General features: G+C 39.0%; 1 long non-coding RNA gene across 1 annotated transcript; it reads right to left on the bottom strand.

Moving 5' to 3' along the window:
- Positions 1-4094: 4094 nt before the first annotated feature.
- LOC142212792 (uncharacterized) lies at positions 4095-4235 on the bottom strand. Its single transcript, XR_012717214.1, has 2 exons — positions 4188-4235; positions 4095-4136 (listed from the first exon to the last, which is right to left on the bottom strand). It is a non-coding gene; the product is annotated as an uncharacterized LOC142212792 (long non-coding RNA).
- Between the last annotated feature and the right edge of the window lie 11671 nt (positions 4236-15906).

Here is a 15906-nt window from a genome sequence, read left to right as displayed (position 1 = left end):
ATTATCACATTCCTTGCTAGTACCCCACCCGACATAATTGCACCAAAGTAATCCCCTCCACTACAAGTTCCTCCATAATTGGATAGCCCAGCTAGTCATTCATTCATTCTCTTCTATACCAGATAAGATAAAGACTTCCTTTTACTTTTGAGGATGGGGAAATTCTGTATTCATTACTCCTCTTTACTACACAACTACTTAATTAAGTGTATTAGTAGATAACAAAAATGTTCGGGGGGGGGGGGGGGGGAAACTACATAATACAATTAGTAAGTTACCGCTAACCCTTCCATACGTCACACCGCCATACCTGAGTGTTTGAAGTGCTGATGTCTGCCAAGCACTTTCCATGCATCGCACTGTATTCTGCTTCTTTTTTGTACAATACCACATGAAGGATCAATATTTTATAAGGTTAGATTAAATTCTATCAAGTGCAAAAATGATGATATAATACAGAAACTATACTGAACAGTTACATAGAACGGGAAAAAGTATAGACAAAATAGAACAAGGGTACATGCACTCAACAGCGAAAAAAGTAATGTAAAATGTATAAATCTGTCTGTTTTTAACATCCATATTACCATTTTTTATCAGTTTCATACTAATTTGCCCATATTTAATGTCCATTTTGCATCAGTTTCTTATCTGTTTTTTAACTGATACTTAAAAAATGGATGAACTTCATTGGTATTTTTTTCTTGACCAATCCCACTCACCCGTTTTTGTTGGCCATCGAACAGATATAAATCCATTTTAATAGACATTCAAAACAGACCCATTCACTTATATTGGTTCATCTGTCTTTGAAAATGGACAGCAAAAGAACACTAATTTTTAACGGTACATTAAAACGGTCCAATGAAAAAATGGATATCCCCAGTGACTCTCATTGTTCTTAAAACTTACATGTAACAGATGTTAAGAAAATATCTGTTACACAACTTATTTTTTCTCTGTCATGTGCATGGGCCTAAAGGGTACATAGAAAGATATGCTTACTAATAGTAACTATAATAGTGCAGACTACTACTCTCATAGATTGCAAGCTCTTGTGCTTAGGGATTTCAATCTCACTGTGCCAGTTGGTCACTATTAGTATTGTACTAGTTTTGTATATTTTGTGTGCTGTATATAAACCCTGATATGTACAGCACCATGGAATTAATATAATAATGTACAGCACAATGGAATTAATATAATAATGTACAGTACCATGGAATTAATCTAATAATGTACAGCACCACGGAATTAATCTAATAATGTCCAGTACCATGGAATTAATATATTAATGTATAGCACTATGGAATTAATATAATAATTAGAGATGAGCGAGTACCACTCGCTGTTCAAATGTAAAAGTTTGATGCAGAACTAGCATTGATTGGCTGAATGCTATACAGACGGCCAATCAACGCTGGTTCTTCTCCTACCTTTAGAAGTCTGGGCAGAGCCGACTGCGCATGTCTGCTTGTAGTGTGGGCATGCGCAGTCGGCTCTGCACAGGCCCGATGCCTGGCAGAGTGAATTGAGAGCCGGAAGATGCCGCGGGGACGCTGCACAGAGAAGACTTCTCGGAGGATCCAGCCCGACCCTCACTCGTGGACTTGGTAAGTATAATTTGATCGAACGTTGCTTACCCCTGAAACGAGCATTTTCCCCCATAGACTATAATAGGGTTCAATATTCGATTCGAGTAGTCGAATATTGAGGGGCTACTCGAAATGAATATCGAACCTCAAACATTTTACTGTTCGCTCATCTCTAATAATAATGTACTGTACCATGGAATTAATATAATAATGTTCAGCTCCACGGAATTAATATAATAATGTCCAGCAGCATGGGATTAATATAATAATGTCCAGCACCATGGAATTAATATAATAGTGTCCAGCACCATGGAATTAATGGTATATAAATAATAATAATAATAATAATTAGTGCTGACTACTACTATAACTTCTAGAATGTTACTAATATCGCTAGTCCATAATTAATATTACTGTCTATACTACTATTGTATATACAATTAAGAAAAATCTCTAAAAACAATAAAATATTATTTTATCATTATTCTTGATAATACCAATGACAGCAGTAGAAGACTAGAAATTACAATAGTATTGCTATTACTGCTAGTAGAATAAATGAGGCTAATAATGGAAGTGGTAGTAAAACCATACTGGTAGTAATATTACTATTATCATTACTACTACTAATTCTACAATTCTAATTATATATATATAGTGCAGAAAGTGATCACACTGCAGAAAGTCAAGTTAAGTACGGCTAATAAATAGTTGTATTTGTTATTGTGGTATTACTACTATGATTAATCATAAAACTAATAGTAATAATTATAATAATAATAATAATGACAATAATGGAAAACCTCATTGACTTAAATGGGGCACATAGGTATTTTTGACAACAAGAATAGTGCTGCACATTTCCCTATTTGTGACATTGAAAGTATTGGAAAGGGTGATACAAACTCCCATGGTGGCGATGAATGAAAGTGTATAGAAACTAAGGCTCTATTTACATCTGCTTCATGTTTTTCATTTAGAATGGAAACTACATTGAGAAGACAAATCTGTCACATGACAGATATCAGTTTTACCCAACAGATCCGCCAGCTTATAGTGGGGTCTGTTGGGCTCCACTGTGATGTCTGTGGTTTTGACGTGAATGGTGATGAATCCTACACCATTCCTCCCATTAAATCTGATTGACCCCTTGTGGACCCTACAACACAGTTGTCAACATAGACTTTAAGTGAATTTGAGGTTAGCTGCAATAGCACAGTATGGCCACTACACAGTATATGGAGACATCTGCTTCCTGCTCTGTACACTGAGCACATATTGGCTAATCTCCCACCTATCTCATATTGATGGCCTATCCTACAGATAGGCCATCAATATCTAGTCTTGGAAAACCCCTTTAACCACATTATTAACCACTTTCTATTGGCTAACCATAGTCCTGTAATTGATCTTTTCCCCCCAGAAATAACTGCAAGTCGGAAGTAAAACAAGTGGTAACCCTGTATTTCTACAACTGTTGGAATAATACAGTTTTTCACATTTATTATCATTATTAACACTCTGGAAATCCTGCAATAGATTTTAGTTTGTACAAATAAACGATGCAGAACAGAATAGGCGGCTTAATATGAAAAAAGTAATTTTATTTCTGAAAAAAAATGATTTCAGTGCAAGGGTTATTTCTCCGATTTGTACATCATTTATATGCAGATAGATATTGAAATATAAATTGAGAAAATATATAATTCCATATGGCGCCTATTTGTTCCATGCTGGTAAATTGCCACATTATAATAGCACAATAAACAACAGATAAAACATCCTTAAGCTACAGCACCCTTTTCGTTACGAGATAATAGCTTCTGTTTATGGACACTGCAATTTCAATGCGCTTCAATTAATTTTCGCTAATGTTCTCTGGTTCCTTTAAAAGAAACTTAAATTAGTTTTTCTTTCTGGTATTGGACTTACATACAATGAAATAAAAAAATTGTTTACCCAATTAACAGTGTATTTCTAGTGAATGGCTATTCCTCCTTTAAATGCGATGCTCTGCGGTACCGGTAAATAATTGCTGGTTTTTGTCTCATTGTCTGACCTGTCATGTAGTATAATTAGAAGGATACTCAAATAGAACCATATTTTTATTTCTCAAAAATAATTGTTGCGTTTCGCAATCTATCAACAGATTAAAATAATTGAATGTATAAAGGATTTTTTACTTCCAGTCAATAGGCACCATAAAATGATTTTTATTTAAAAATAAAGACAGGGATGTCTTAAGACATTCTAACAAAGAACCTAAAAATAACTTTGCATTCATTAATAAATAGCAGACATCTTACAGGGGTTGTCTGGATGTAGAGATGGGCGAACCACTCAGGATTTGCTTAATTTTGCATTCTGGTGGCTAAGGTCCCAGATTTGTTTCGGGATGAAAAAGTTAAGTACAAACTACTACTTAAATTGGTGTAAAACATAGCGTAGAACCATATCAGGGCTCCTAGGGCCCTATCTATCGAATTTATCGCTCTCTAAGGGGAAGTTCACACTACTGTTACTAATGTCCATTGCTGTCTTCTATCATAGGATGACAGCAACGGACATTAAACTGTCACAGAGAACGGTTACAGACTGATTCTGTGTCCGTTCCCATTGACACTAATGTAAACAACTTGATGGAACGCAAGTTATCTTCCATTGTGTTAGTTTACTCTTGTAAAGTCTTGCATGCATTACAAAAGTAAACAAACACGATGGAAAATAACTTCCGTTCCGCCATGTTGTTTATATTAGTGACCATTCTCTGTGACAGTTTTATGTATGTCCGTTGCTGTCATCCTATGATGGAAGACAGCAACGGACATTAGTAACAGTAGTGTCAACTCCCCCTAAAGCAGCGCCGCACCTCCCATGAGGCGACCTGAAGCGACCGCTTCAGGCGGTGCTATGCCAGGGCTCCGGGGAGGGCGGCATTTTTGCTTACCTAAGCCAGTCCAGGACAAGCTGTCCTGGACTGGCTTAGCGTCACTCTCCCTGCCTGCCTGTCTCCCAGGTCCTCTCCCTGCCTGCTCTCTGCCTGCTAACGCCGCTCCGCCCCCTTCGCTCCGCCCTCCCGGCTTTCTGTCGTCCGTCTCGGGCAGCAACAAAGGTAGGTTCACCCCTGTCCTAAAGGAACCACATCCAAAGTTATTTCAAAGTGAAAATGACATTATTATACTCAGGAGTCTCTCAAACCCCAGAGTATAACAGATGGAGGACCAGGAGAGGTGGCAAAAATAAAAAAACATTCATACTCACCTTTCCTTACCTCTTTTGCACCTCCTCACCTGGTCCGGTGCACTCTCTTGGTCTCTCAACAACCTTATGCCCCAGGATCACCACTGAGGCCTGTGATTGGCATGATACATAGCATGACATAAACATAACATGATTGGCCCGTGATGCGTATCTTGAAAAAGTTGCAAGTTTTTGCACAAAATTTGTGTTTTTTTACATTTGCACCACCCCAAACAACTTTCCTGTTAGCGGGCCTGGTGAGAGGTATGGCATGAGCATAAGTTATTCCTGAAATGTAGCTGATATAGATTACACTTGATGCACAGTCTGGCAGCGGGAACACCAAATTTATGCGGAGGCATGTGCCACTACATAAATGAAGCACATCCTCCCTCATTCTAAGGGGATATGAAGACTGGTGTTAAAATCATAAATCTATGCCATATTTCCAATTTTATTAAAAGAAACACTTAAAACATGTGATCAAGAGGTGGACACTGAGTTATTTTGGCACACTATGGTTATTAGGTCCCCACAAGGGCTGTTTGATATGTTTTGTATGTCTAGATCTGATCTTAATGAATTTCTCCATGGGGTTTTTGGTGTTGTGCATTATTCTCCATATGATTTTGGTCATTTATTTATTTATTTATTTATTTATTTATTTTTAAATATGAACAACCTCAGTACAGTATTAATAACAACTTGAATTCTTCATTTGCACAACTTTTTTTTTTCTGCAGTTTTCTGGTTGTCGAATTTCGATGGAAGAACTTGAATGATCTGCATAGGGCTTAGACATCAACCCCAAAATGTTTGGAATGACTTGGAACCTCGAATGGAAGATAGACCTTATTAGCCCTTGTTAGTGCTCAACATCAGTAATGCCCTTGTGATTCCTCTAGAAGAAACTTTTGAGAGTGTTGGGACCAATTCCATATTAATACCTATGGTTTTGGAGTGAGATGTGCAACAAGTATCTAGACAATAGATTTGTTAAAACAAACAGCGAAAGATCCAGCATCCACATGAATAAAAATCTAAAATACTTTATTTGGAAAATGTTTAAAAGAAACAAAACATATATGTCAGACAGAGATACTCCCTACCCCACATGCCACACTGGCGCTGGCTGACGTGTTTCAGAACACACGTTCCTTAGTCATAGCCAGGCTATGACTAAGGAACGTGTGTTCTGAAACGCGTCAGCCAGCGCCAGTGTGGCATGTGGGGTAGGGAGTATCTCTGTCTGACATATATGTTTTGTTTCTTTTAAACATTTTCCAAATAAAGTATTTTAGATTTTTATTCATGTGGATGCTGGATCTTTCGCTGTTTGTTCAAGACACCTCGAGTCGACGGGGACATACTTTCCGTGCATCCGAGTATATTCACAGAAACCGTGAGTGAGAATTTAACACTGAAATACATTCGTGGCTATATACAGTGGACATAACATTACAGGATGTTTTTCCATATGGTCAGTGTGAATTCAACATCAGTATTGTGATTTCGGACTTTTACTCCAAGTATATGTCAACAGGAGTTGCTGTTTGGGCTGTGTTTTCCTTTCCCCTTTTTTCCCTATGCTAATAGATTTGTTATCCTGGTGTCTTCACACTGTAAGAAGTAAATGTTTCTGGGGGTTATCGGAGGTGATGTGAGATACAGTAGTTGTCAACAGGCAGACCGTTTTATGGACATCTTATTAGTAATCCAATTAAGTTATGCTGCAGTCAGGTTTCATTTCAGTTCAATATTTAAAGAGAACCTTTCATCACCTCCAACAAATCGATCTCTTTACAGGAATTAATAGCTGCTGCTCCAGTGATTCTGGCACAGTTGGAATTTTTTTTCTAGCCCCCATCATTCCCGAGCAATCAATGCTATTAGTTTAGGTTTCTGACATGCTAGTTAGTCTCTGTACTGTCAGGAGGGTGGGGTCAGACAGGAGCAGAAAAGGGGTGTGATTCTGAGCTCTGACACTGGCTGCCCCTGATTGGAACTCTGAATCCCCACCCCCTGCCGCCTGACACTGCCCTTCTGACATTACAGAGCTTAACACATCAGGCACCAAAACTAACTTTAGTGAGAAAGTTCCAACTGTGCTGAAGTCAGCGGAGCAGCGGCTACTAACAGATGCTAAGAACGTGAATTGGAGGAGGTGGTGAAAAGTCCTCTTTAAAGGGAATACGTCACGTGGAAAACACAGCAAGCAACATGTTACAGAGTAAGAAGTGCTGAGCAGATTGACATACATAGTTTTATTTGAATAACATCAGTATAATTTGTATATTATTCATTTCAATCTCTCTTTCTAACTTAAGAATTTAAGGATACAGTTTTATCCATAACTATCCCTGTATGCAAAGTCATGGAGGAGTCACTGATAGGACCATCTCCTTGACTACTCAATATAGAGAGTACAAGAACAAAGTTATTGACTGCAATTTCCATGTGATAGGTTCACTTTAAGATGCCCATACTCCTTCCATAGTTATTCGGCAAACACTCAATTGGCTGGCCAACACCTGTTCCTCCTTTCTCAGGGAGCAAAGGATTGGGCTTGACAAAATCCTTCATTCTTGACCATTTATATTCCCATACATATCACATAGGTGGCCTGTCCCATCTCAAAACCAACAACTTCAGATAAGCAATTTTATGGAGCCTCTTGGTCTATGAAGAAGATTTGGAGAGTATTCAAATGCCTTCTTGGAGATATCACTGACCGGATCATGGATTGTGGAACATGAAGCTCAGTCATCTTTATTCCAGGCACAATTGTAATAGGAGCTGATTATAAAATCTTCCTATAAATCTCAATGCCTCCCCGTTGTATAGTTATTCAGGAGAGTAATACATTTCAAAGTTTTATACAATTTGCAGAAAAAAAATCACCTGCAAGTCAGTGGCTTTAATGTATTTAGTTCCTTTAATGTCAACCTTCGGTTTACAGAATGGCCCCAAGACTCACATTCTTCTGTATAACATGCATGGGTGAGCATGCACTGCTGTAATATTTCTGCTTTCACAATCCCTTTACTACAGTTCATTTTTCCTCAGGAGAATTTCACACCTCTAACATATGTTTGTAAAGATGTAGAATTCCAGAATTTGGAGACAATTACATTCACTGCCCATATTCCACCTTCCATTTTTTTCTGTAACATCACATTATGTCCATCCACCAGTCACTGACTAATTGTTCTCATCATTAGCGAACCAGGTTCAACCCAAATATCCCAAATTGTTTGGTTTGTAATAAAATTGGGGATTGGTCTTGGAACTAAAATGAACACTGGATTGCTGAAAATTATTATATTCTGGAGTTTCTTCAGACCCCAGAATATAATAGGTGGAGGCCGGGGTGGTGGTGTTTAAAAAAAAAATCAAGAACATTTATACTCACCTTCCCTGAATGTCCGATACAGTCCTGGAGACGTTATGCGACCAGGATCACCACCAAAGCCTTTGATTGGGCCAAAAGTGACCCTGGGCGCATGACGTCACAAAGGAAACCAAGACACACCGCATGACGTCACCATCTCTGGTCCTTTCTGGCAAAAGGCTAAACATGTATTAGAGACATTGTCTTCAATTAATAATTCTGGAATGCCACTTAGTTTCAACGTTGTAAAAATATCTCATAGATAGATACTTCACAGTAAAGATGATAGACATAAATGAAACGATTTTCATACTGTTTGGCCATAGCAGAATGGAATTATGACCTAGACTTGTTCCAGGGTTGAATTTTGACATCTTTTTAATAGAGCTTTTGATGGCCTCTTATCTGGTCATTAATGTATATGTTCATGTTAAGACTGAAGTGTAACCAAGCCGTGAGAAGGTAAGGTCTGTAGTGTTCTATAGGAAGGGACCAACACCAATGCTCAAAATAATGGGTTGGTATGGTCCATAAGGCTTCGCAACCTGTCTGGCAAGGGATCGCCATATCTCAGGATCTTCTACATAGCAGTACTAAGGAAGTTTTCATTTCAGTGGCTTCTCATGAAACAAGCAGGCTATGGGAGCCATATTCTATAACCTTACTACGTGAGACTGAAAAGTGGCCGCACACTTTCAATAACTGTAGATCAGGGGTAGGAAACCTTGGCTCTCCAGCTGTTACAAAACTACAACTCCCAGCATGCATACTTGCTCTGCTGTTCTTGGAACTCCCATGGAAGTGAATGGAGCATGTTGGGAGTTGTAGTTTCACAGCAGATGGAGTGCCGAAGGTTGCTGTATCATTGAACAAGGCCACTGCCAGACACCTCTTGTGGTCGCCAATTTTCCCAGAGAACAAAAGGATTTAACCTATTGAATTCCATACATTTTACATATGCCATTGGGGGACATTGAGCACACTCCCATAGGTATTAGATGAAATTGTATGGTCCAGCCAACATTCATATCATGTCTAGGCTCAACTTAAAGTGAGTCTACCAGCAGTAAACTCTTAATAAACCTAATCCCAATCCCAATACAAAGGTGAGTCTACAGTTTCCAAATATGCTTCTGTTATTGAGCTTTGGAATAGTATATTGGAAAACTGTAGACACCTCAAGATATTGAGATTAGGTTTATAACCAATTTATTACTGACAGACTCCCTTAATGTCACTTCACACAAGTCATCCATATCACACTTTTTGCATAGTTACATATGTTACCTGTAAAATGTCAGGAATAATTGAATTCCTATTTACAATAAGATATATTGAATATGTAATTTTTAAGGTCTTATTTTCTTTTTTTTTTTTTTGTAAAAACAACATATACCTCAGCCATTTTGTTTTTTTTCCCCCTGGTGACTTCAAAGGAAAAATACGAAAAAACCCACTTAAACATATTATTAATCAAACAGCTTCCTCCAAGGGTAACTTTAAATGTAATATATAATACGGCCATTTGCAGTGGCATCTTAGTATATAGTGTGTAAAGTCTGCTCCTGTTGATCATAATAATGTGCTAAATTATGGTCATTCGACGACACAAGTCTTCTTTATAAATATGTTTGTACGATGAAAGAAGTATATAAGTGCAATGCTGGAAAATGCTATTTAGAAAATCACTGCTTGCTCATAATATATATACATATATATATATATATATATATATATATAATATATAATTTTTCTTCTATTAAAATCCTATTGAACAGTGATGCAGTCGAAGTCCGTAACAATCTTAAAAAAGAATGATTGTGATAACCTAAAAGGGATTTAGGGGCCATGACAGCAGGTGTCAGCAGATTACAATGGCCAATTATGGCAGTCTGTATTCTGCTAATGAATTGATACAAGACGTTGTTGTTGTTACTGCACCAAACATATATATATATATATATATATATATATATATATGAAACATTATGATTATTATTATTATTACATAGCATAGAAAATATATTTTGGGATTCTACACATCTGCAGTGTAGTCTAATAAGTTATACACTCATAAAACACTCATATCTGTAAGATTTTATTGTTTCTATAATTGTATTTATATAGTTAACCCTTAGCTGTACGAATTGCATTGCACCAGCAGCAGCCCTCAGTATAATGTTCATTTGTATCTGGACTTTCTTCGGTGTCCTGAGATCTACAGTATGTTAATGCTTCTCATACATGGGATCCAAGACTGTACTTACTAATTATACATCGTGAAAGGAATTTGATTCAGTGTAAGATGATCCCAGTGATAGGCTAATCCCCTTTTCTGCTCTGTGCAGCTTGGAGCCGCCGTCTAACATTTTTTTTTTCAGCTCTTTGACAATAAAAGTTGCAATAACAAAAGAAATAAATAGGCAACTAAAGTAGGTAGAGAACAACACATGGCGGACCATTTTGCTCCTCTTCTTTCGGCTGTTCTTTTGTAGGTTCCAGATCCTCAAGTCAATAGCCAGAATCCAGGCACCTTAGCGACTTACCATGACACCCTTCCTCTCTCTTTACATTCATGAATAGTCAGTACCCAGCAGACAAAATAGAACTAATCTTTTTTGACAGAATTGTTCGATTTTGGTGGAAAAGCTTTAAGATCCCCCCTCCCCACCCATACACACACTCCAAGCATAGAACCAAACAATGGAGGCGATCATGTTTTGCATAGCTGTAAAAAAAAAAAAGAAAAATGATCGACATGAAAAAGACAAACATTTTCTGAAACAATATCTAATCGTCATGGCTTTTCTATAATTGGAATAATCACCGGGTGAATTCAGTGCAGAAAATAATTCCGCAGTAATCCAAAACAAAGAGAAATGGAAGACTTAAGAGTTAACTTCCTGCTGATTTGATAGAATTTATTTTGTTCCACCACAATAATGCATTTTATCCATCCCATCGGTGACATTTCAGGTCATATCACAGAGCGCCGGAGCTGGGTGTCCTATAGTCCACCCTTCGTACATCTGGATCTATTTATTGGCAGAAGAAAATAAACACCACGGGTAAAAATAGAAGTTAGCAAAATGGTCCACGCAGCTGCAAAGTTGAATTTAAAATTCAGTTTACTCATAGGAAGAGGGCTAATCCTGCCCCTATAATTCCCTACAGCCAAAACGTACCCCCTCCCTGAGTGACAGTACATTGCAAAGACACTACCATGCTTATCTTGCCTAACCAGATGGCTGACTTGGATCAATGCACACACGCCACGATCAATGAGAGCGATAAAGAATTAGGAAAACAGTGGTACACGCTCCCAGAAAGCTTGTACACTGCATAATTATTTTATGATTCTACACATGGCTACATGTGATACTAAAGTCAAGAAGGAAAAGGATAATTAGAGCCAGGAACAATTCCATATTGTACCACGCTGTCATTCAGCGGCTCAGTTTGTTCAAAGCAATGCCGTTATCTAGAAGAGAATTTAGAACAACAAACATATTAAAGGTTTGATACGCAGGATATATAGATGAAGATAGAAAGACGGAAACCAGGAATTGGGCAGAGACCATCTAAATCAGGTGCTAAGTGTAAGTGACCCTACCTTAATTGCAAGATTATGTTAACATGCTGCCATCAGCCATACACAGAGGATGCAGCCATTTTGTGAACAGACCCAACACTCATCAGTATACATCCTACCAATTTGTTTAGTTAACTCACCCTAGGGAAATTATGCCGCAAATCCCACTGGGCACGGGGTTAATGGAAGTGATGTGGATTATGGTGGCACTCCATGCATCATGGTTATTATTTCGTTATGTAAGTTTGGCATTGCACACCTGTCATCATGTAATTTCTAAATATATATTAATTGCTTTCTGCTAATCAATACTTACCAATACTTAGGATTTTGACCGAAAAAGGCAGTTATGGTCATTGGAGGCATTATCGGTGAAAGTGGGCAAGACCTAAAATGTTCCTTGACTTGGGATACATAAGTACAACAAATTTAGAAAGAGTTTGATAGCACTTAAAGGGATTTTCAACAAAGGTCTGTACTTGTGCATGCCGGCGCTCCAGCTCTGTTATGCAGGCGTGGTCTTCCAGCAAACATCCACAGGAGGAGGTTCCAAAAAGAAGAAGTCACATCCCATGCCCAGAAGATCTGGAACGGAAGACAAGTAAGTATGATGGGGCGTTAGTAGGTGGGTTTAATATAGGTGGCATTTTGTTTCAGTTATTCTCGAAACTGAACGACCCCGGAAACAAGGAAAATGTGCCTGGGGTGGTCACATGACGACCCTAGTGATCTAGGTGAATATAGATTTTCGGTAACCTAAGTAATTGGAAAAGTAAGTAGTGGGTGGGGAAGAGGGTTTCTTAGATTAGAAAGATCAGTTTATCCCAGACAAACCCTTTAAATAAACACTCCAACAATTCCTCCCAAAGTCCTCTAAAAAAACATATCTGGAAATTCACAATATAGCGCTAAATCTAGGTGTATACCTGAAGCGTACCTCCAACTATAAAAATAATTTTTATAATGAATATTACAAGTGACTATATTAAACTATGCTATACTGTATGTGTTATTAAAGAAACAGACTTCCTTCTGAACTTATTTTACTGCTTTCCTCCTCCTTATATTCAATCAGGCTGTTTATATAGACTCTCTGCCTCGCACACAGAAGTCTATGGAGAGGGGAGGGGGCTGAAGGAGGCAGCTGCCAGCTAGTAATTGATTTTTTTGCATAATTTGAAGTAATAGTAGAGGAAGATACAGGGCTCGTTCACATCTGCGCCCGGTCTACGTTCATGCAGGTTTCTGTTTCCTGCACAAAACTGAGCAAGAGACGGAAACCTGCAGGACTCTTTCAAACCCATTCATTTGAATGGGTTTGAAAGATGTCCGTCCGTGAGCGCCGCTGAGCGTTTTATGCAAAACCATTTTTTTAAAAATCGGACACAGAGTTGGACATGCAGAATTCTGTGTCCGGTTTTAAAAAAAACGGTTTTGCGGCGGAGAGCATAAAATGCTTACCGGCGCTCACGGCCGGATCCGGACTGACAGCTTTCCGTCTTCTGCATGCAGAAGACGGAAAGCTCAGAACTGACTCCGGGCGCTAGTGTGAACCTAGCGTCAGAGATAAAAGCCCTTCTATTCTATTAAAACTGTCGACTCCAGATCACAAGAGCCAATGACAATCATCACTATAGAATTAATATATTATCTGATTTTGAATATACTGTTCTTTAACGCCAATAAGTCTGAAATACAACGTAATGAATGTTTACTATTAGACAGCCTCTAAGAATCACAAGAACCCTTTCTTTAAGGGTGGTCATATGCCTTCAGTAGCTGTCAATGAAACACTTGCTTGTTCTACATCTATTACTAACTTCCCCATATACATTCACACTTGGATCAGCTGAGCATGCCCACGGTGTCAATGGGGGAAGATCAGAGTAAGCCACGCCAGACCTCTTTAGTGGCAGTTTATGTCCCCTGAAAAAAAAAACATCATCTGTGTGATGACAGTAGGGATGTCCTAATCCATATGAGCTAGATGGTCCTGCTTAAATCCTCAGGTTTTCTTATGTGTGTTGGGCCCTTAGACAGGTGCCCTATTCAGCTGAAACCCATGGCAATAACAATACTAGTTAGAATTGGCAGCTTCAGGGAAATATTTTTTATGTACCGTATTTTATGGACTATAAGACGCACCTAGGTTTTAGAGGAGGAAAATAGGGAAAAAAAAATTTGAAGCAAAAACTGGTAAAATATTTAATATATGGGAGTTGTAGTTTTGCAACAGCTGCAAGGCCACATTGACAGGTGACCCTGCAGCTGTACGGGGATGCATAGAGTGTTTTTTTTTGCGGGCCCAGAAGTACTTTTTAGTTATACCATTTTGGGGAATATCTATTTCTTAGATCACCTTTTATTGAAAAAAAAAAACCGGTGGTTTATGATATAAGATTTTCTACTTTTATATATATATTCTAGGGACAGGAGGTGATTTAGAACTTTTATTTATTTCATATTTTTATTATATATTTTTAAAGCTTTTTTTTTTTTTTTACTATTTTATTCCCCCCCCGGGGCTTGAACCTGCGGTCACTTGATTGCAAGTCCCATAGACAGCAATACAACTGTATTGCCGTCTATGGGACATTCTGTCTATTAGTATTACGGCTGGTCATAGAGACCAGCCGCAATACTAATACAGCAGTGACAGGCCGGGGAGCCTCATTAGGCTCCCGGCTGTCACCCGAACAGGTCGGCTCCTGCGATATCGTCGCGCAGGAGCCGGCCTGCAACTTTACAGGTACGGGGCCGGTGTGGACCGGCCCCGGGGGAGAAGGGGCCACCGATACTGACCCGGCATCCGCTGTACTAGAGAGGCGGATGCCGGGGAGGGATAGACGCCGGGGCCTGAGACATCGCTGCCCTGCCCTGCATGAAGCCAGCGGCGGGGGGACGGAGGAGCGGAATAGCAGCATCACTCCTCCCGCTGCTGGCTTCATGCAGGGCAGAGGAGCGCAGCGATGTCGCAGGCCCCGGCACCTGTAATGGCGTCTATCACTTGCCGGCTTCCGCCTCTCTATTACAACGGATGCCAGGCGCCACATTCGGACTATAAGACGCACCCTTCTTTTCCCCCAAAATTTGGGGGAAAAAAAGTGCGTCTTATAGTCCGAAAAATACGGTATGTAATATTACATGCCAGAAATAAACCATAACGCATGTAACACATTGACCAGTTCACCATGGCACTCAATGGCTTTTGTCTCCGGCCCTCAGGAAAGGAGTCCATACTGGCTTATAGAGGATGGTTCCGGTATGATGTGTATATGCCCTATAGGCATTAGAGGGAGCCTGTCAGCAGGAACGTTGGTTGAGAACGTAACAAATTATACTGTAGGATACTGCTCACTTATGGCCATCCTATGAGAATCTGGCTTTGTATAAATACTAAAATTAATCAAATTACTAAGTCGGACATTAATTCAGATACAGGTGTCCTGAATCTCATCCTGGTTCACTTTCCATCAAACGTTTGCATCACTCCTTTCATTGTGATTCGAGACATTTCAGAAATCTTGGAGAACGGTGATTTTGGTGTCATATGAAACATGAAATTCTTATCTTTCTCATTATTTGATTGCTGATCATTATTATTTCCTGACATATTCCTAGTTAAAAACATATATGGTATTAGGAGCAGCTGCATATAAATATGTCAGTACTGACTGTGTGATGATATCTCTAGAAATAATAAAGAGAAAATGCAATCTTGGCACCAGAAGTCCTGTTCTATGTTTTATAATGGCTGTGATATAACTAATTGACTCTGCCCAAGACTTACTTAACCTGCTGTATTAAAGCCTGTACACCAGTACTGCAGTGAGAGAAGCAAGGTAAGGCCCGGTTCACATCTGCGTTCGGTGGGACCCCCAAATACAATACCAAATGCATTAAAAAGTGGTTAGCTAAGAAATCACACAGACCCACTAGACTATAATGGGGTCCATGTGTTTTCTGTGCGGTGTCCGCACAAATCATGCGGAGAGAAAAGTGCTGCTTCACTTTCAAGAAACAGGAGAACCAGGCAGCAAGGTCTGCTGGGAAAGTAGTGTGCTACTACTGCACACTACTGTTACATA

The sequence above is a fragment of the Leptodactylus fuscus genome, chromosome 7, assembly GCF_031893055.1.
Source record: "Leptodactylus fuscus isolate aLepFus1 chromosome 7, aLepFus1.hap2, whole genome shotgun sequence".
Classification (NCBI taxonomy): domain Eukaryota; kingdom Metazoa; phylum Chordata; class Amphibia; order Anura; family Leptodactylidae; genus Leptodactylus; species Leptodactylus fuscus.
Note: the sequence above shows the minus strand (reverse complement) of the source record. Positions and strands in the feature narration are given on the sequence as shown.